This window comes from Emydura macquarii, unplaced genomic scaffold (assembly GCF_026122565.2).
Source record: "Emydura macquarii macquarii isolate MOO-44397 ecotype Brisbane River unplaced genomic scaffold, CSIRO-AGI_Emac_v2 contig_312, whole genome shotgun sequence".
Taxonomy (NCBI): domain Eukaryota; kingdom Metazoa; phylum Chordata; order Testudines; family Chelidae; genus Emydura; species Emydura macquarii.
The window spans coordinates 395,230-418,295 of record NW_027130449.1 but is presented as its reverse complement, the minus strand read 5'-3'; the positions used below and the strand labels follow the sequence as shown (position 1 = coordinate 418,295).

General features: G+C 45.6%; 1 protein-coding gene across 1 annotated transcript in view; it reads left to right on the top strand.

The window, feature by feature from the left end:
• The window catches only part of PKNOX2 (PBX/knotted 1 homeobox 2), a 475,675-nt gene that overhangs the window by 231,378 nt on the left and 221,231 nt on the right, over positions 1 to 23,066 (top strand). The window lies entirely within an intron of this gene.

The following is a 23,066-nucleotide window of genomic DNA, read 5'->3' as shown; positions in this document are numbered from 1 at the left end:
TATAATCCTACAATTTAAATCCGTTTAGCATGCATTGATTGTATATGAAATAGCATAGGAGTTGACCATAACACCAAATAGCACAATAACAAATGGATGATAAAATGAACTAATGGGCTACAATAGATAACATAGTCTGTATCATCCTTTTCACTTAGGCCATCGCGTGGGCCTTAGTGCATGTTGGGCTCCCCATGAGACATAGAGGAAGGGGTGTGTCACTTTACTGGTTCTGGCCACCTGAAGTTCTGCAGAAGACTTACTGTGTGGGAAGTGCTGGGGGTGGCGGGCAGGAGGGGAGATGGCAGAAGGTATGCAGCCAAAACCAGGGAGGCTAGTGTAGTAAGATGCAGAGTCAGCATCTTTTCTGGGGATTTCCTTCCCTGTGGATCCCCTTCCCTTTGGATCCCCTAGATTCATGGTGTGGAGGCCACATCCCCTGCCCACCGTGAGCGTCTCCCAGCTGAGGAGACACATCCCAGGGAAGCTTTTGAAGAATTCCGGCCCCTCCAGAGGTTTTCCCACAGGAGGAGGTGATCTGGCCTAGCTGTATCCTCAAAATAAAGCAAGAAGAAAAGAAATTCCCTGTCTTCAATCAGCTGCAGTGGCCTCTGCCGCAGTGGGACTAGAGCAGAAAACACCGTGGAGTCCCTTGGACGTGATGCCACAACTGAGGTGGCTTGAGGACAGTTTAAGCTATTTTCGTTTGTATTTAAAAATCTAAAATGCCGGGTATTTACAAACTGCTACATGTCTCAGGCCAAAGCAAAGCTCTGTCCCCACTGTTGTGGTCGAACACATTCCAAATCCTTTCCATGTAGTGGCACCCGTCCCACCCTGCAGTGAAGAGGGTGAGAGCTGGACCCAAGTATGGGCTTGGCTGCAGAGAGGGGAGCTAACAGAATTGGAAACATTTTTCAGAAACCCTAATTTTGGACTTATGTTCAATCACCTGAAAGAAGCAAAGAGAAATATGGCTGACTAGACAAGCCAAGGAAGGAAGCAGGAAGGTAGGGAACAATACAGGCTTTTGAGCTTAGGGGATAGGAACTAGCTAGAATTGTCACTGGAGTATAAAATCACAGTGTGCGCAGAAGGGAGCACCCATCTCTGACATTCCCCGGCAAGGCCCGTGTTAATTGTAGTCTAGAGAGAGCCCAATCTGATCCTGCACTGGTAGCACTAATGGCTCAAGCCAAGGAACTGTTCTTTCATGCACAATCCTTTTTGCATGGAGACTCGTGTCCCATTAAACATTCGTAAAATGTACTCTAAAAGACACTTGGTTGTTTTGGTCCAGGCATCGAGGCTGCATTGGGATGTTAATGTAGAACAGCTTTAGAGATATGTCAGAGCAGGAGCATAGGCTCTGTACAATTGTACATGCCAGGATGGTTTAATTCATTTGGATATTCTTTAATTTCTTCTTTATCCTTTTTTTATAACAGCATTGCATGTAAAATAAATATCTATAAAATCCCATCTATACAGCACTTGACCCATTATCAGTGATGCTAATAAACACTGCACCTGGTTCCAAAACCTCGGAGCCGCCTGCCTTCCCATTTAAGCCACCCTCTGCAAAAAGCCTCCATTGATAGACTGTTGGTCGCTGAAGGCCCATAAACCTGGGGTCTATCAAACCAGGGGAAAGCAAATGCTGCCACCCACACCTGCTCCAGCTCATTCCTGCTAGTTTATGACAATCCAAAGTGCAATCCAGACCAGTCAGGGGCCATGTTACCCCAGCCCAATAACCAGAGGTGCCTTATAATGCTTTACTGTTGTAGCTTCCAACTTGGATTGCTCACAATCAGCCTGCCAGCATGCAGATCACACCCTGAGTGTCTGTGTATAGCCACAGCCCTGGCCCAGCAGCTTTGACCCCAGCAGCCTGTCAGCAACATACCAAGCCACGCTCTGGCTTCCAGCAGCCTTGGTTACCACTTGCAGATGACTCCACCACACTCACAGTCCCAGATTTTCCACCAAAGAGTGTGTTCTGCACTGTTCTGCCCTCTCCTGGACAGTCCAGGTATAAGGGGATCAAAATACAACAGGTGGCTACTTTAAAGGAAATTACCCACATGATGAGTTTAAAGGCAACCCTAGATTAATTTTGATTAAAGAATACAACAAATTTTACTGCAACGAGATTTTAAAGTGAGTACTAGTATAAGCATTAAAGTGAAAATGGTTACAAGAGAAATAAGGATAAAACACTTTGTAGTACTAACTTAACAAACTAGACCTGCTTCAAGGTGAAGTCCCTTACCACATATTTCCAGTAACATTGTTGACCAAACTCTTACGTCAGGATCTGCTCCCAATGTCCAACAGTTGTTTTTTTGGACTTCTTAGGTGAAAAGAAGAGGTATGGACAGGGAGCGATAACTTGGGGTGTTTTTGCCCCTCACTTTTATAGTTCAATCACCATTTGAAATGCATTTTGCGAAGGGTTACCCCTAAATTCATTCCTGCTGTGAAATTGGAATTAAGGAATCTGGTGGTGAAAGAGATTCCATGCTGTTGTTTGCTAAAATGCAAATCTGTTTGTTCCTGCTCCCCTTCTTTGCCAAAGAGTGGCCACTAGATAGGTGACAGCCCATCAGCTTTGATGATACCTGGCTAGAGGCATAAGCTTGTCCTTTGTCTCTGAGAAACAAACTTGTCTGATAAACACAGGTCAGTCACGATTTCTGCATATGTTCATAATTTTACATATAATGTTGCTACATACATTTCGTCCTGATATCATTAGCCAGTGAGTTTTTAGCTTTCAAATGATACCTCACGAGGCATATTTTGTGAACGATATTACAGTAGTGTGTAGGCTGTGAATACAGGGGTGCATTCCATCGCATAGACCCTTTGGTTTCTTTCCTTGTGAGCACAAGGAGAACCTGTTGCTACACTCCTCAATGGGGGAGCTTACCTCTACTGAGGCCCTTTGGCCTTGGTTAGGAATGGGGATTTTAGGATCCAGACACCCAGTTTACCTTCAGTACATCTCAGTAGAGGTGGATGGACTTCGTTCTCCTTCAGGGCAGACTGTGTGAAACACCCACATAACAGTAGTTTCTGAAAAACAAAAATTATTAAAAGCAAAGAGAGAATCAGATTAAAGTGAAATAAATAGTTTGTATAACATTCCTTGTGTGAATCTAGAGAACTCGGCCTTCTTAGCTACAGAGATGCTAAAGAGAAGAAAGGAACATCTGTATCTCTAGGAAGTAATTCCCTTCTGACCTCCCCTTGGTCAGTGAGACAGCTGTGTTCAGGGAGTCAGAGAGCTCCCATACACTCAGTCTTCTCACCATCCTTGGTGTTGCAGTTCATTAGCATATTGGATGTGGCCACCTCCACATTTCCCTGGAAGTGTTAGAGTAGGGTGTGAGGGCACACCCCTATTCTAGTAGAGAAGAGGCTAACAAGCTCTTATGAACTCAACCAGCACGAGCCGGACACACCTTTAAGGCTTGTTCTGCCTGGAGGGAGGCATCTTAAAAAGGGAAAGGCTGCCCCAGGGAGGTGCAGTGACTAGGCAGACAGCTGTGCCTTGGAAACAGGTGGATACAGAGACAGATCAGCAAAGAGGAAGACCGTTGTAGACCTTGCTGATCCTGAGATTGTATGGACCAGGTATAAACAGGGGCCATAACCCTGATCAAGGACACTGGTGCCTACAGATACGCTGGACCCCAAAGGGTTGACCAAAAGACTGTCTGAGAAGCTGAGCACCGTTGTCTTTTTTATTTACTCTGATTCTCCCTGTCCCTTTTTGGTTATTTTGTTTGGGGAATCCCTTGTGTGTTGCAAGCAGGAAAGGACTCTGCGAGCAGCCCAGACCGTGGTCTGGTGGGGTCTCAGGGAGGCCCTAACCCACCACACAGAGATCCCATTTGGCAGAAGTACCACATATGCTCACTAGGGAAGAAGGTACATTTTTAATATGTTAACTCACATATTAAAATCATTATGAAGACCACTTGTAATTTTAACATTAGCTGGTTAAAGTAAACTCAGAGCCATCTGGGTCCGAAGGAGGAACAGTGCTGAGTAGTTGAAGGCCTTCTGCTGGCCTCTTGGAAGTAGCTGAGCTTGTACAGAAGATACTCTGAAGGTATTGCTGACTTCTGGTCTGTTGAGTGATATTAGGTGGTGGTGAAGGGGCCCTGACTGGCATCCTCACCAGTTGTCCTACTAGGAGGAAATGATTCCTCTGCAGGGTCTTGGCTGGTTCCAGTTTCTGTGCAGGAGGTCTGACTAGATAACCACGATGGTCCCTTCTGGCCTTAAAGTCTGGGTCATTTCTTTCTCTAGTTTGAGTCGGTAGAATACAGGCCAGGCAGTTTCTCTTCTCAGCCTTCCTCCTGCCTGCAATTTTGTGCCCCTGGATTGCCAAAATTCTGATGTGAACTTTGTCCCCTGCATACAATCCTTGGTCTCTGACCAGTTACTGATAATGGGCTTTTTAATTCCAATTGTCCCACTAGGGCAGCAGTGTTGACCTGGTAGTGGGCTCTTGAAGTGGCTTCTTCAGCCAGTTATCACACTGATGGTATGTTTCAGATAGGGATCCATCAGCAGAAATACTGAAACCAAGGTCCACGGGCAGATGAGTTTCTCAACCAAACATCAGAAAGCAAGGCAAATATCAGTGGCTTCATTGCTTGTTCAATTGTAGGCATCTACAAGATGAAGAACATGCTGGCTCTAGCTCTGTTTCTGATGAGAGACCAATGTATCAAGTATTTTTAGGGTTGAACCTCTCTGGCTGAGGGTCTGCCTGGGGGGACAAGAAATGGTTCTAGACTTTCTTACTCCTACTAGGTGCAGTAACTATTTGAGGTGATGTTCAGAGTCTTCCCTTAATCTGTATGGATCCTTGCAGGTAGCCCATGATACACAAAAGACTTTTCCCACAGTACCTTGGTAACTATGGATGAGCCAGTCTCTCATGGGGTAAGCTTGACTGTACCTTGTGAAGTTGTCTTTGATAACCAGGTTGTTTCCAGTGTTCTTAGAGTCCGCATCTAAGAAGAGAAAAGACACCCCAGTCCTTTTTTTGAATCTTGCCCAACTGTCATTTTAGGTGCCCAAATCCCAGAATCCGGTCCTGTGGATTTCATAAAACCCTGACTAAGCTGCCACTAAACTTGGTAGGTGCCTATACTGACTCGGTGCCAAGTTTTTACAGTAAAAGTTCCCTAGAAGCCTGTGTATCTGCCTCTGGGCCTACACACTATAGCCCCACTCTTCAACTGAACGCCTAGGTAGGCCTCAATATGATACATGAACCGGGGGAAGATAGGCGTTCCTGTGCCTAACTCACCTTCAGGGCCTGATACAGAACGTGTGTTCAAAGACCACCTACCTGGTCTGCCCTGCAGACAAGTAGCTGGTGGGGGAGGAGGCCCTCCCTCATAACATCAAGCTCACTGTTAGGGCACTCATTTGGGATGTGAGGGGTCCCCAATTCAAGCCCCCCTTCCACTGAAGGGGAAGGAGGGACTTGAATAGGCGCATACCTCCTCTCAGGTGAGTGCTCTAACCACTGGCCTGTGGACACTCTGATTTGGGGCTCCCTTAGTCTCTCCTGTTGAGCTGTTTCACTAGGGAGAAATCGTTTTAAAAGGTAATTGGAGCAGGGGGCCTGGATCCTGGTTTTCCCACATACCACATACCCCCGACAGTTATTGGAAGTCAGTGGGATGACACAGTTAGAGTTGAGAACACACTGTGTCCTTCTCATATTAAAATCAAAGGTTCATCATTATTTATATTAGTAAGTGGAAGGCTTAGAGGAGCACAAAGGATCTAGTGTGGTCGTGGTTTGTATCATGGTAGCACCCCGAAGTCCCAGTCAGCACACGGCCCTCGCGCCGGGCACTGTACAAACATGCCAGAAAAGACAGAGGGCTTACAATCAAAAATAGGGCTGAGCTGTGCCAGGTGGTGCAGGACAAAATGGAATGGGAAGGGAAGAAGAGAGTGGCAGTGGTGGGGCCAGCCAGCTGCAGCCAGCCGGGTGTACAGTTTGGAGGTTTTGTAGGCTGGTTGGTTTGGTGTGCTGTGAAGCACAAAAATCACAAAATGCCCAAGTTAAGGTTGCCTGCACAAGCTTACCCTGGCTTCGTATTGTGTGCATGTTACAATACAGTCTGGGGTTACATGATAACATATTTCACAATGAATACAATACAGTGCCAGACAATTTTCTCTACCACATACACATACATCGCACTTACACTTACAGTTCATTCTTACACTAATTTCATTGTCAAACAATCCTGGAGCTCTCGACTGACTTGGAGTTTTTATATAACTTCCCTTTTCTCTATGGTATTTGTTTTAATAATTTTGTACTGCATAGTCTTTCTTAATTGCAATCCTGTGATGAGAAATTTAACTATAAAGTTAATTTAGGCGGCTATAGAAAGTTTGTAGGTTTCTATACCAGTTGTTTTGTGGTATTTAGTCTGTAGCAAGTATGTCTGTCTGTGTACTTCTCATAAAATAATGGTTACTTTCATGGATTCTTTTTGTCCTGTATACACAGAATAGTCCACGGTATTACATGATATGACACGTGTATATCAAAGGTTATATAAAATATATGCCATCATAATGTATTTGAGAATTAGCCTGAAAGTGTGTAACTTAAGATGGTATCCTAATGCATATACACATGCAACTGTCACTTTTGCATTTCCTGATTTCTGAGCACATAATTGTCCAATGTTAACAGTCTCCTAAAAAAGCTTTTCTTTGTATGGAATTTTCTGGAATTTTTAAAAAAAGAAAACAGCTGAGGAGAAACAAAAAGAAACATATTAAAAGGAGATCAACTCCCTAGGATTTTGAAGGTTTGCTCATATAGTGGTGTAGAGTATGCCAGGGGTCAAGTCATGACAGAATACTCCGGAATGCTGTTCTGGCAATTTTGGGGGAATCCTGGTATTTTCAATACTGTGAGTACTGGTACTGTATGTACACATAGGAGCAATAGTACTGGCAGTACATTCCAGCACTTCCTTCTTCTTTAATTTTTTTTTAAGGACTTGATCCCTGGTGTGTGCAAAGTCCATTCTCTATTTATCCAGAATTCACATAATTAGCCTTTTCAGTGCATCCTAGGGGACACAATAGATGGAGTCTGTCTTCTGTGCAACACAGGAGATCTGCAGGAGGGAAGAAACCTCTCTTTTGTGAACTGTAGGAGCTGCACATTTTCCATGGTGTGTCAGAGCAGGGGTCTTGCCTGTGCACCGTATGATGTGTGCAAGAATGCTCTTTCAACTCTTGCACTTGACTAGGAACAAAAGGAGTTAGGCACAGATCTATTCTTTTTTACAGCTGCACTTTCTAAGCATTCCAAACATTTCCATGAAAAGTGTACTGCAGCAGTGTGAGATTTTCTGATGGTGATCATAACTTTTCACCAGTTAGGGCTATTCTCCATATTTTGTATTTGCCATAGGCTCTTCTCCTCAGTAAGCGATATTTCCTGATTAGTTTTCTGCTTCATCCCCAGACATTCTGGCTGCAGAGCTTTTTCAGGAAATGTTGCAAGGAAGGTTTTTTTAAAGAAAAAATAATGGGAACATTATATTTTTCATTCTTCTCATTCAGAAAATGGCAGAACCAATTTAGCTCAAATTTTATATTTATAAAAACCTCACCTTCAGGCAAAGAGCAAGCCTGGAAAAGATGAGCCAAAAACAGGTTGGAAAGATATGAGCAAATGAAAACAGAGGGATTGAGTGGAAATTTTTATGCAGCTTTACCCATTGGAGGTAGCATCACCACTCCTGCTTTCCTTTTGAGGTCACTGAAGGAAAGGAAGCAAACAAAAGTTGTTCAGATAAGGAGCCTGGGCCTGAAGCTAAAGGAGGAAAGGTTTATTCTACACTGCAGGAAAAAGATTTTAATAGTAAGAGAAAGTGGCAGTGAAACAGACTCCTAAAGGAGGTGGTTGAGGCACCATCACTTCAGAAGTTCAGGAGCAGGTTAGATACAGCTTCAGTGGAGACAGTGTAGTAAGCCATCTTGAAAAGTGCTGGAGGTAGAACCGATGGTCCACATGGTTTTTCCTATTATCTATGATTACATTAAACTGGTTAAAGGGGAGACTACAATGGGTCATACTGCAATGTGAATTGTCGAGCTGAAGGGAGGTTACTAGTGGAGTTCCTCAGGGATCGATCTTAAGGGCAATCTTATTTAACCTTTTCATTACTGACCTTGGCACAAAAAGTGGGAGTGTGCTAATAAAGTTTGTGGATGACACAAAGTTGGGAGGTATTGCCAATACAGAGAAAGACCGGGGTATCATACAACAAGATCTGGATGACCTTGTAAACTGGAGTAATAGAAATAGGATGAAATTTAATAGTGGAAAGAGCAAGATGCACTTAGGAACTAATAACAAGAATTTTTGCTATGAGCTGGGGACGCCTCAGTTGGAAGTGACAGAGGAGGAGAAAGACCTGGGTGTATTGGTTTATCACAGGATGATTATGAGCTGCCAATGTGATGTGGCCGTGAAAAAGGCTAATGTGGTCCTAGGATGCATCAAACGAGGTATTTCCAGTAGAGATAGGGAAATGTTAGTACCATTATACAAGGCGTTGGTGAGATCTCATCTGGAATACTGTGTGCAGTTTTGGTCTCCCATGTTTAAGGAAGATGAATTCAGACTAGAACAGGTGCAGAGAAGGGCTACTAGGATGATGGAATGGAATGGAAAACCTGCCTTATGAGAGGAGACTCAAAGAGCTTGGCTTGTTTAGCCTAACCAAAAGAAGGTTGAGGGGAGATATGATTGCTCTCTATAAATACATCAGAGGGATAAATATCAGGTAGGGAGAGGAATTATTTAAGTTCAGCACCAATGTGGACATAAGAACAAATGAATATAAACTGGCCCTCAGGAAGTTTAGACTTGAAATTAGACAAAGGTTTCTAACCATCAGAAGAGTGAAGTTCAAAACTGAGCTTGATAAATTTATGGAGGGGATGGTATGGCCTGGCTTGACAAACCTTGGCAGGGATGATTTAGTTGGGGTTGGTCCTGCTTTGAGCTGGAGGTTGCACTAGATAACCGCCTGAGGGCCCTTCCAGCCCTAATCTTCTATGATTCTATTATTTGATGCATGCCAATACTATATATAAATAAGAAATAATAAGAAATAAAATGTCCATGCATTATTTCCAATATTGTACTTATTGATGTTCCCAAGATGACAAGTTGGAGGAAAGGGAAGACAAAGGAGGGTCTGTAAGTGCTAACTTAATTTACCTACACAATGTTGAGAGAAAATGCAGAAACTCAAGCCATTAAAAACCGTTCTGTATTCCTGTTCTTACAAGAACTGATAATGGTATCTGAAGGTCATACCCTGGGTAAGCAGGGATATGAAATATACATTTCAATTTTTTTTTCTGTTAAAGAGTCTGATCTCTGTCCTAAGGGAAGAACTAGAAATATCCCAAGGCAGATCAAGGAAATTCTCATACCAGATCATAAGAAATCTGAAAAAGGGTGGACATTGAAGAGAAAAAGGGAGAACTCTTTTTGCAGTCTGGGGCATGGGGTTTGGATCATCTACTGTAAAGGAAAAGTCAGAGATATAGAAGATGACCTTGGAATGTTGCAGTGCCAGGCTTATTTCTGATCATTTACAAATCACTTTCTGATTCCATGCATCCAACCAATGTCTATTGGATCTCATTCTGCTGGATATAGATGAATTGATCACTGAACTAAAATTAATGGTTGCCTAGCTGCAAGTAATCGTGACCTGATTACATTCATTATGTTTAAGCAGAACAGAGACCCACTCAGTACTAAATATTTGGTGCTTTAAAAGGGTTCGTTTCCAAAAGCTAAAAGTAAGTATGAGCAAAATTGATTGGGAGAAATATTAAATATAAAAAATTGAACTAGAATTGGGAATTGTTCAAGAACATTTTTTACGAGATGCCCCAAAAGCTACAATTTCAAAATCACTTAAGCATCAGTTAAAAAACAAAAAAACCAGAGGGGAAATGAAAGCAGCAAAAACAAATTAAAAGGCATTATATGACAAATAAAAAAAGATTAAGATGACAATACTGAGTATATATTGGAAATTAAGAAATGCAAACAATTGATAAGAGAAATTAAAGGTATCAATGAAAAATCGGTAGTTTACCAGGGTTATGGTGTTATGTTTTTAATAAATTTTAGAATTCTGGGGAAATTACAAAGCAGAGGAAGAAATTTAACATACCAGTATTTAAAAATGGTAAAAGGGTAATGATAGACTAGTTAGCCTGACATGGATCCTGGGCCAAATAATGGCATGGTTGAGATGGGACTCAATCAATAAGGAACTAATAGATGATAAAGTAATTAATGCCAATCAAAATATTTTCATGGAAAATAAGACTAGATAAGCAAACCTGATATTCTTTAATGAGATCACAAGTCTGGTTGATAGAGGTAACTTGTGTTGACTTAATATACCTAGACTTCTGTAAGGCATGTGACTTATTACCACAGAACAGTCTGATTAAAATATTAGCATGATACAAAATCAATATAGCACGTATTAGGTGGATCTCAAAAAGTAATTGTTAATGAAGACTCATTAGGCAATGAGAGATTCTAGTGGGGTCCCGCAATGATACATTATCAGCCCAATGATATTAAAATTTTAGCAATTTGTGACAGGGTCAGACTAGATGGCTACTGGAGAGCACTAGAAGGACAATATATCAGCCCCAGGCAGATGGGGTGCCCGTGCAAGGGAAATCCTGGGGATCAGGGCCATACTTCATGATCAAGAGGGATCTATTGTACCGAGTTGCACAGGGACAGGGACAGGAGGTGCAGCAGCTCCTCATGCCACAAAAGCATCAGAAGACAGTGTTGAGCCTAGCACACAGTCACTTTTTGGGGGGACACCTAGGAGTGGAGAAAACGCTGGCAAGGGTCCTACAGAGGTTCTTCTGGCCGGGAGTACATGAGGAGGTTCAGTGCTATTGTGCCTCTTGCCCTGAGTGCCAGCTACACAGCTCCCCGTCCACACTTACGGGCTCCTCTGGTGCCTCTGCCAATTATCGATGTCTTGTTTGAGCGGAGAAGATGGCCCAAGGCTATCAACACATACTTCTTGTCCTGGGCTATGCCACCTGATACCCGGAGGCTCTTCCCCTATGGAACACGGTCTCTAAGATGATAGCAACAGAGCTAGTAAAGATCTTTGCCAGAGTAGGGCTACCTAAGGAGATCCTGACAGATCAAGGGACCTCCTTCATGTCAAAGCTAATTAAGGACCTATATGCCCTGCTTCACATATGGTCCTGCGAGCTTCTGTCTACCACCCACAGACTGATGGCCTGGTGGAGAGGTTCAACAGGACCCTCAAGGCAATGATAAGAAAAGTAGTGAGTCGGGATGGGAAAGACTGGGATACCCTGTTGCCTTACCTCATATTCACCATCCAGGAGATTCCTCAGGCCTCCACTGGGTTTTCCCCCTTTGAGTTATTATATGGGCAACACCCCCGGGGCATATTAAACATCGCCAGAGAGATTTGGGAGGAAAATACCAAACTCGGGAAAAAACATAATTGACCACATACTGCAGATGAGAGATTGAATAGTCAGAGTCACTCCCATCATACGAGAACACTTGGAAAAGGCGCAGGAGACCCAGCAGACCTACTATAACTGCCGAACAAAGGTTTGACAGTTCCAGCCTGGAGATGGTATGGTGCCCATAGCCAAGTGGCCCAATGCCAGGGGCCTTACGAAGTAGTCGAACCCGTGGGAGAAGTAAATTACAAGGTATGACAGCTTGGACGCCAGAAACAAGACCAGGTCTACCACGTTAACCTCCTGAAGCCTTGGCAGGCCCGAGAGGCATGTGTAGTCACCCTAGAGACTCTGCCTCAGGAAAATGACCTACAGAAATAGACAAAGATATCCCCATACCTAACGCTAGACCAAAAGGCTGAGGTGACTGAGATGGTCAATTGAAATTGAGATGTGTTCTCAACATAGCCGGGCCAGGCCTATCACCACATCATCATGAGTCCCGGGGCCAAGGTAACAATAAGACCCTACAAAGTGCCAGAGGCAAAAAGGGAGGAAATCAAGGCTGAGGTAAAGAAAATGTTAGAACTGAGAGTCATTGAAGAACCCCACAGCCAGTGGTCCAGCCCTATTGTGCTAGTGCCTAAACCTGACAGTCCTACGAGGTTTTGTAATGACTTTCGCTGTCTGAATGAGATTTCCAAATTTGATGTGTATCCTATGCCACGCAAGGCCCAATTCCTGACCACCCTGGATTTGACAAATGGGAACTGGCAGATTCCCTAGCCAAAGAAGCCAAAAGAAAAGACTGCCTTCTCCATGCCTGAGTGTCTATTCCAGTACACTGTTCTCCCCTTCAGACTAGATGGGGCCCCAGCCACCTTTCAGTGCCTTATGGACAAGTTGTTGCACCCCCATGCCAGCTATGACACTGCATACCTGGATGATGTGATTATCTATACTCCAGACTGGGAAACCACCTGGGAAAGGTGGAAGCAATACTGAATACCCTGAGGCAGGCGGGCGTTACAGCACATCCAGCCAAGTGTGCCAAAGGACTATCAGAAGTTAAATACCTTGTGTACATCGTGGGAAGAGGTGTAGTGAAGCCCCAAGTGAATAAGCTGGAGTAAATAAAAAATTGGCCCTGACCGAACCAGAAGGAACATGTCTGAGCATTCCTCAGCAAAGTGGGGTATTACCGGTGATTCATTCCCTACTTCACCACCAGAGCATGTCCCCTGATGGATCTGGTAAAGGCTCGGGGCCCTGAAATGGTGAAATGGACCGACAAGGCGAGGGAGGCCTTCAAGGACCTACAGAGTGCCCTCTGCAGTAACCCTGTACTCCTGGCCCTGGACTTTACAAAGGAATTTATACTACAGACGGATGCATCCATGGTAGGGTTCGGAGCTGTCCTATCACAGATGGTGGGAGAAGATGAACACCCCATTTTCTACCTCAGCAGGAAGTGCCTTCTGCGGGAACAGAAATATGCAGTGGTGGAGAAGGAGTGCTTTGCTGTCAAGTGGGCCATGGAAACTCTCAGGTATTATTTCTAGACTGAAAATTTACCCTCATGACCGACCATGCCCCCCTTTAGCGGATGCAGCGGAACAAAAAGAAGAATGCAAGGGTGACCAGGTTGTTCCTTTCCCTCCAACCATTCCAATTTACCATCCAACACAGGCCCGGGTGCCGCCACGGCAATGCAGATGACCTATCACAGGTGCACTGTCTAGCAACCCAAGTTGCCCAAACCCATGGTGTTGAGGAGGGAGGAGGGATATGTGACAGGGTCAGACTATATGGCTACCAGAGAGCGTTAGAAGGCTAATATATCAGCCCCAGGCTCAACAAGTCCCTTTTCCCCTGGTAGCAGAGCAGGGGTTACTCCAGGTTAATTAACACACCTGGAGCCAATCAAGGCCCTGCCCAGGACTTGTTAAAAGCCTCCCCTCCAGAGAAAGTGTGTGGCTGGAGTTGTGAGAGTGAGGCGAGCTACCAGTCTGTGTGAGCAGGCAAGACGCAGTCAAGAGCTAGGAGGGTTTAGGAGAAGGAGCAGAACGCTGGCAGAAGAGAACCCTGCAGGTACAAAGACTGGGGGAGGGAAAAACCCTGCCTGAAGAGGACAAAGGACCTTTCCCAGGCCTAGAGACCTAAGGGAAAAGACCCTGCCAGAAGGGGAAGATTGAACTGGACATTCGGTTCGGCACTACCACGCCCAGTGGAGCTGTCAGAGGTCAAGAGCCTCCCTTGGCAAGGAGGCCAGGAAGGACCCCTGTGTGAGCAGGTAATGGACATTAAGTCAAGGGGCATGGGGAAGTAACCCAGGGAAGCTAGCAGCTGTCCTGAAGCCACAGCATGAGGCTGCTACTTGTAGGGTCTCTGGATTGGGCCTGGAGTCAAGGGTGGGACCGGGCCTCTCCCCCGCCTCACCAGCCATTCACTGGAGGGGCAAGAGCCCCAGCAAAGAGGCAAGGGCCTGTGAAAACCAGAGACAGGACTGGGACCCAGCAGAGAGCAGCTACCTTAGAGAGGCTGTGTTACCCTTCCCCACCAGTAGAGGGTGGAAGAACACTGAGGGGTGAAGCAGTTCCTGACCTACCGCTAGAAGGAAGCGCTGGGCCCACCAAGGTAGAGGAAGAGCTTTGTCATAAATGATATAAAGAATAAATAAAATCTTTGATTAAAAAGTTTGCATAAGATACAAAGACTAGTGAATAATTTCTTCAGTAATCTTGATCCCTTGGTAAAATGGGCTCATTTGAACAACATGCATTTTAATACAGCTACAAGCTAGTTTTATGTCTAGGAACCAAGGATGTGAAACACACTTACAGGCTGGGGAAGCTGTATTCTGGAAAGCAATGACTCTGAAAAGGACACAGGCGTCATGCTGGATCACCGAGGGAACACGAGTTCCCAGCGTGAAGTGGTAGACAGAAGAGCCAAGCAATCCTTGTGTATATATGCGTATATATGCGTATAGTACTATGTTAATGCCTGCTTGGCAACTATTAGTGCAGGCCAGCAGGGCCCACATGGGCAAGGGAGTGTGCAACATGCTAGTGAGGACTCAAATTTACATCCCGCTGGTATGGACTAAAGCACTGCATAGACAAAGCCTAAGAGGTGACTTTATTGTGGTCCATAAGTACCTACATGGAAAGAAGATTTCTGACGCTACAGGGCTCTTTCATTTAGCAGACAAGGGCATGAAAAGATCCAGTGCTTGGAAGCTGAATCTAGAAAATATCAAATTGCAAGTAAAGCATAAATCCTTGACAGTGAGGATAATTAATAAAGTAATAAATAAATGCAATAAATGCAATAAAGACTGGGTGGCTTTTTCTAACACATCTGCTCTAGCTGCAACAGAAGTTACTGGGCTTGTTGATGGAATCACTGGGTGAAATCCTCTGTCCTGTGTTATGTAGGTGGTCATATTACAGGGTGAGAACGGACCCCTCTGGCCTTAAAATGAATTTGATTCCTCTTGCGCAGAGCTTTGAACCCATCATCAGAACCCCCCCTCCCCCCCTCCAGTACATTGCATGAGTTTCTCCTGTAGAAAGTATTCAAACCCAGTAAGCTACGGGGAGAAACACTAGATTCCTGTTTGCCCTGTGTAGGAGAGACTCCTCTGCAGCTACCTTGAGTCGTTACAGAGGGGAGCAGCTTGCCAGATCGAGGAGTCGTCAGTTCTGGACACAGATTCCATCTTCATAGAGTTAGGAGACTGACATGAATGGAGGCATAGGAAAGGGGAGATGTAACTGTAGGGTTAGGAAATGGTCAGGGCTTGGCCACAGCTAAGATGGTGTGAGGATAAGCCTGGAACTAAGGAATGGGTGACGGTTGGAGGGAAAACATATAATGACAATAGTATGGGATGGGGGAGGGAACAAACCTGTAGAATCGTGGACCCCAAAAGACATATGCAAAGTACCCTCAATCACTGACGAACTTCTGTGCTTGCAACCATCCCTCACTTGTTTTTGTTTATCCAGCTGGTAAGCTTTTTGGTAGGAACCTAGATAATTCTTCCTTGCACACGTTTGTAATTAATAGATGCCAAAATGTTCAAGAACTACAGGCCAGTTTTCAAAAGTGTGGACCATTAGCAGCATCTGTTCACCTGAGTGGGCATCACTAAGGCCCAGATCAGAAAAATCCCTGAAACAATACTAGGCACCTAGGTTCCCTATGCAATGAATGGCGAGGAGGAATTAGCAGCTTAGAGCATAACACACAAAAGCCATGCTAGGATCAGAACTGACTAAGCTAGCCAATGGGAGCTGTCTCTCTACCCCAGGAGAGCGTGCAAGCCATTGACCTATGGGGGTCTCCCTCTGTCTCTGCTGGTGAAGCCGTTCCACTGTATAAATACTTAAATAGCCATTGGGCCAGAGAAAGAGGGGGAGAGTGACTCTATGGGGGGCCCTGAGTCCAGCCCTCCTGCTCCGATGGCTCTTTAACCATTTATCCAAGGTGGAACACCTTCAACAGGAGAGACAGAGGGCACCCCCACATCAAAATCCCCCATAGTTCAGTAGTTGCAGCACACTCCTGTGGGGGGGGGACCCCTTTCTGCCCCCTCTGTCTCAGGAGGAACTGAAGCTGGTTCTCCTGCATCCCAGGTGAGTGCACCAACCACTGGACTAAAATCATAAGACCACCTCCTCTGGCCAGATTTTTGAACGTGACTTGATCTCCTAGGTGTCTTCTGAGTGAACCTACCAGGATCCCCCTGTGTGAGATAGATGCTCTTCCACCTACATTCCCCGTTCCTGGACTGCTCTGCCTGCACACCTAGAGGAAGGCAGCAGTGTACATGCGCAGAGGCAGACATGTAGACACCAAAGGAACTTTTTCCCTAAAAACTTAGGCACCAACTGTGTTAGGCGGCAGCCGAGCAGGAATTTTGTGGATTGCAGTAGCACCTAAAACTGCGACGTTAGTGCCTAGACACGGATCCACAAAAGCCCGGACATGAGTGCTCAGCACTTTTGAAAATCAGGCCATTTATTTCATGCCTGAATGTGGAGTTGAAATCTTTGCCAATAACCAGAACAATGAGTGAACATGCTGAAGTGCAGAGTGAATAAGGCACAGCTCCGCAGGGGTGCCGGTTTAAGGCCATTCCTAGATGGTGAGTTATGGTGTAAATCATAGTGCAGACCGGCATGTTCTGCAGTAACTGGCCATGTGGACCCTGCTGGCACACACAAAATGGGCAATGACGTAGTACTGGTTGAGGGGGAACTACATCGGTGCATACTAGGGAACTTGGTCCATGGGTCAGTACGGCCAGTCAGTGCATGACACACTAGTGCAGACTACAATTTCCACTCCCGCTGGTATGCACTAACACACTGTGTAGACAAGTCCTAAAATAAAGCCCGTTCTGACAGATCTAAGGTGTTAGGGAAGGAACCTTCATGGAGTGTCTAGTCAAATACTTTCACTTTGCAGTTCATTTCCCCCTACTGGCCACCTCTCTGTAATAAATGCATCACGTGTGAGCAGTGTGGATAGAAGCTGGGACTGCCATGCCCAAAGCACAAAGCCTTCCCACTTGATCTGAAGGATTTGCTTCTCTGGCAGTGTGTACCAGGTTTTTTGTGCTCTGAGGTTCACTCGCTGGGGGGGATACATGCTTGCAAAGATCGGTGCATTACATACAGTGCAGCTCCCTTGGCTGTGTAGGACAAGGAAGCCTAACAATGCACATATCACAGGAGCTCTTTTCTCAACCCCTGCTCATCGAGGAGCCCCTCTCCTGTGTGCTGCTGAAAAAGAGAAAGGATAAAAGCTTTTCTGAAAAACGTAGGGGTTTGCAGGAGAGGAGCTCCAGTGCTGTGAACTTCCTAAAGCTGTGGGGAGAAGGGGGGGAAGATATGCTAGAGGGGCAGACACTGCTGTATAGTTACAGGTAAGATCAACATCCCATTAGCAAGTCTGCCATTGTAAGACAAAATTAAAAAATCTTCATGCTTTCAAATGTTCAGGAGCAGACCCAGACAGCCAGGTTTCCACAATGAGCAACACGTCAAAAAAAAGTGAAGAACCACATCCAAGAGAGACTCCCATTCCCTGTGTGTGAAATGTAATAGACTAGCCAGAGCCTGTTGCAAAATTCCCAGGAACGCTGGGCTTGTCTCTGGTGCTGTCAGTGTTATTCTTTGAGCTTGTGTGATGTCATGCTTAGAGCACAACACTGGACAAAGGAGCTGGCTTCTATTCAGTTTATCCTATAACACGCACACCATGGCAAGGGTGTTTCAGTGGTTGATAAAGGCAAATAATCTCTCTACTTTGGATAGCAAATTAGTTGGGGGAGTTTCAGGTCATTATTTTTAGCAAGAAACCTTCTAGGTGGCTAGACAATAAAATCTGCTTTATTTTAAAATTGCTTTGCAATCAAGAGTAAATGCCGTGATCCTTGTTTCTCCAGCATTGTTATGCTTTGTAAAACAAAGAGGGTATCCAGCCGTTCACTTAGTAAATGATCTGTGCGAGTCCTTTGCCCTGACTGTACACTCAGAGTGCATTAAGGCAGCTCCCATGCTTCCCCTCCCGCCCCCGAATGTTGGTTTGTGATTACTATTCTATTTTAACCTGAAGAAACTCATCCATAACTGCTGATGTCTTATTTTTCCCTGCTATGACTTGATGCTCATGTAATCCATGCCTGCTTGGTGCGGCGTTCTGTCACCCTCCAGTGACACCTAGCCTAGCTAGAGATTGATGAGTCTGCTAAGGCCCCCATGGCTCATACACGAAGGCCTTGTCTACATTACAGAGTTTTGTCGACACAAGTTCTGCCAGTGTACAGCCACCTCTGTAATTAAACCGCTGCTGCGTGTCCTCACTATGCTCCTTGGGTCAGTGGAGTCCCCCTACCAGCTCTTGCAACAATACACGGAGCTTTGCACTGTGGGTAGCTCTCCCACTGTGGGCACTGCAGGCAGAGTGCTTTGCGGAGGGTTTGCAATGCCTCATGGGGCAGGCCCAGCATCACATGATGAAGGTTTCTGAGTCCCATCATTCCATGGGCATCTGCTAGACTGACAGCCGCGTCTCAACTGCCCCGTCAGCCAAGCTGACACTGCTGAACACAAACGCAAGAAACCCACAGAAGTTGGGGGGGGGGAGAGGGGGAAGGGAAGTGTGAGACAGGCAGTGCATGTGTGTGTGTGTGTGACAGTGAGTGTGTCCGCACGCTGTCTCTTTAAATTCAGACAGCAGCGGGAAGCAACCAATCCTGAGGCAGAAGCTGGTGCACAGAAAGCTGGTGTCCCCCTGTCCTCTCCACCCCAGCTCAGCTGAGACCTGTACACCAGTGGGGGGAGGGGGACACCCCCAACATCAGCCCCTGCCTCCCTCCCTAGCTCTGCACAACACATCAGGAGTCTCTCCCCCACACTGCCCCCAGCAGCAGCCCACCCTGCCTGCATGCCTGTGGTAGGAGAGCAGAACTGCTTCCCTCCGAGTTCTCCCCACACGCCCAGAAGAATGATCCATCTCCTCCTCCTTAGTCCGGGCAGGAGCCCCTCTGCTGCCGGGAGCTGGCATGCTCGGCTGGCAGCAGCTGTGTGAGCTCCACGCTGAGCAATGTCAAAACTTCCCGGGGCTTGGAAAGCAGAGGGGTGCTGACTTTTGTCGACACAACTCTGAAGCGTGGCCCAACCCTAAGCTTCAGGGGTCTCAGGTTCGAGCCCGACGGCCAGTGTCTGTGGGTGTTACAGTCAGTTTTGGGGTGTTTGGCAAAGTAGCCAAAAACAGAGAAGATTCAGTTTGCAGCCTAATCCCTGCCATTGCTTATTTTTCATGCCATTGTACGGGAGGCTGTTTTGGCAGTGTCGAAATGAATGACTGTGCAGGCAGCCTCCCTGTCCAGAGGTTCTGTACACAGATCTGAGCCAAGCTGCAGAAGGCATTTTTATTATCTAAATAACCTTCAGGCGGGAACACAGGATGAATGAAATCTAAATCCCCGGATTTCCAATTCAGTCCAAGTTTGGGTTATTGCAAACACCGTCAGCTTGCACTTTTCTACCACCCTTGGAATACACTATTCAGCTCTTCCTTCAAGGTCTGCGGCATGGAGAGGCTAAACCCAGGAGAAATGAAGCACCATTTGCAGCAGACTTAATCAGTCCTGCCTGCAGAGGTGTTAACTGGTCACTTTACCTTGAATGGTCTCTTAGAATACATGCTAACCACTTATGCTAAACCTTGTATTTAGCTGTGACGCTCTAGTACCTTTCCTAACCCTCAAGAAGAACTTTGTGTAGCTTGAAAGCTTGTCTTTTTCCCCAGTAGAAGTCGGTCCAATAAAAGATATTATCTTGTTTCTTTAATCAGTCATGTCATTCTCTTCAGTCCCTAGCTCTAAAGAGGGGCACAACAGCAAAGTAGAACGCTCCTAACCCAACCGCTGCGTTCCATCCGTCCTGCGTGAGTTATCAGAATCCCTCCAAGATTGCTAGTGCATGGAAATGCCTGTGTCTGTGGTTCAGTTTTTGCCCCTGAGACCTAGCTTTCGGGAAACCGGGGTTTATATCTATTAAAATACATTTCTTTAGCAGGTACTCACAATCAAATGCAGTTTGCTGAATTTGCCCCCAAACAACAGTGGCCGATCATCTCATCTTTCTCCAGAGTGAAATGCAGCAACTCGCTCTTGGCTGATGCCTATTTGGAACTGTGAAATGATCATCGTTGTTTATTCAAAATTATGTGGTGTTTGCTCCCTAGCCTCCCACTTGTACCCTGTGTAAAAATGTGGTGAAGCAGAGAGGAGTCTCTTCTCTCATACTGACCCTTGGATGATATTAACATTAAGTGTTTCAGGGGACAATTTGCTGCCAAAACACAGATTTCTGTCAAATTTCACTGGCTCTCGAGCAATGCAGAATCTTTGTGGTTGCCATAATTTCTCAGGAATTTGGATAAAGAAATTGAAGTGCAATGAGCAAAAGGAAGAGACATTCAACAGAGTGAGAAAAATCAAATGAAGGCAAAGGTTTACCCCCAAATACTTTGAGGAGGAGAGTGGGATTGGAGCAGTTGGTTGGGAAAGGGTAGGAAATTCACTCTGCTCTGGAATATTTGTATAGAAGATATAATGTAGTTCTCTGCTTCAGCTGGTGACAGCTGGTGAATTGGACCACTGTTAATTTTGTCTGACCTTTGGATGAGATTTGAGAGCTGCAGCATTTCCTCTCCTCCAACAGAGCAAAGGGTCACTGGTGAGCAGCCGGATGATGACAAGAGGAGTTGGGGGAAAGTATATTTGGAAAAATAAAAGTCTCCAGGACATGGGTAGAAATTCTAATAAGAAATAACTTGTTCCATATTTCAGGCCAGATGCTCATTCCTTGGGGTTTGTGGGGTTAAATGTACAGACTTTGTAGCCGCTTGTTCCCAAAATACTAGTTTGGTAATTCAGTGGTTTGTCTGAATCCTGACTTCTGGTGGGGAAAGAGGCGAAAAGTGCTATCATGGGGAGGCACCAGATCTATTAACTTTTCCTGGTGAAGGGAATTGCTTTGTGTTTTACCCCAGCATAATGCCAATATCAGGAAATTCCCTGCCTGCTGCCAGAGCCTCGTTACCAGCTCTATTGTATTTGAGTCTGTGATTGTCTTTGGACTTTTAATGAGGAAATCAAGGGGCAGATTGTGGCTGAGAATCACAGTCTCCTTTTTGGGTCCCCACTTGGTCTGAAGGGGAAATATCCCATTCCAGATCTATGCCTGGCATGTCAGCATAGCCAGTGCATTGGGTTGGAGCCAAAGTGTTGACCGCTCCCCCCACTGCCCCACAAACTCTTCTGCACTTGGGTAAGGGAGTGTCATCCTTCCCAGACTGCTATCTGCAATCCAGCACAAGGGAGTCAAGTTATGCCCTCTTATTCCCCTGTGCAGCTGCATCAGCTGGGTCACGTCTATCCTGAGCTCCATTCCTCAGATCTGACCTTGCTTTGCAGTAACAAGTGTTTGGAGCTGTTCTGGGCTGGTCCAGTGTGGGCAGGGATTGCAGGTCAGAAGAACCCTATACAGGACAGAGCTCTCAGCCGGTAACGGCTGAATGTAGAAGCCGGTTGCTATAACTCCAGGGCAGGAAGAAATTGGAGCAGATAGGTTCATGCAGCTTGAAAGATCAAATGTGGCCTTTTGCAATACTTTGGCCACATGTTCATCTGCAAATAAAAATAGCCTTTTTATGTTTCATTTGTATTGTTCCAGTTGTTTGTTTATTCCCCTTTCTCCAGGCTTTTCATTTCCCCTCCCCCAAACTCCAGTCCTTCTCTTTCCCTTTTCTGTTTTTCCTGTTGGGATGGAATAGAAGAAATGACTTTCCATGCCAGTTTTGGCGAGCTCTGGTCTCCAGCAATGGCAGCAGCATGTCACTTTCCAGAGCTGAGCTTTCAAAAGCAGCCTAGGCCCTTGAAGGATGCAGCTCTGACTCACTCAGAAAGCCAGATAGCCGGGCCACACACATTGCTGTACACGCTGTTGCATTGGCCTCCTCTAGGCTAAGAGACATGCAGCCTGGTGTTTGGTGCAGTTAAAGCCAAGATGTTAAAGTCAGGATAGAACCACATGGTCATTCCGACTGCTGGGTCCAATTCGCTGCTGTCCTGCACCATGTCTCATTATTTACTCCTGTGCAAAGTGATCAGAAATATTCCAGCTTTGATGGCCTGCCAGTCGCATTGCAAAAGACACCTGAGAGGGGTGTGGGGAGAAGGCTGAGGGTGTCCTGCCTAGACCAATGGAGAGTGGAATGGAGCTTTTGTTACAAATTGCTGGCTGGCGGAGCACCTCTCTAAATGATTCATTTCATGCCCCTGGGCTTGCTGGAATACTAAGGATGTGCTAGGGTCTCTAAAATCTTGCAGAAGTGTTGCTTTTTATTATTATTTGCATCAAAATAAATGAATGAATAGGCCCTCAGAATAGTGGTGATTGACACAGACTTTGCTGGACTGTAAATGAGGACACGAGAGGCAGGGCAATGGTGGAACAGGTCTGTTATTCCTGAATTTGCTGCTGGTTTTCATGTCAGACCCTTCCTGTCCTGAAAGGACTTAAGCTGGAATCTCAATAAATTCTCATCGTGGGGAATGAAACTGAACAGTTGGGGTCCGTCTTTTCTAATGGTTCTGCCACCCTCTACAATTGTGTGCATGGAATAGCTTCCAAGAAACATATTGACACAGAGACACACACAAAAATACCACAAGGCAATCAGGCACACTGGCACAACCCTCCAAAAAGTCACACAAAGACACCGGTGAGATCAGCAAACTATGGACAAAAGTGTATGGTGCATGCTAAGTCTGTAGAGAAAGCAGACAAACACACCCGGAAATGCAAATACTCGCACACACGCAAACATGGACTCACTTGCACAGAGACCCACGCATACACAGCCAGTAACGCTCCCAGACAATTCAGACACAC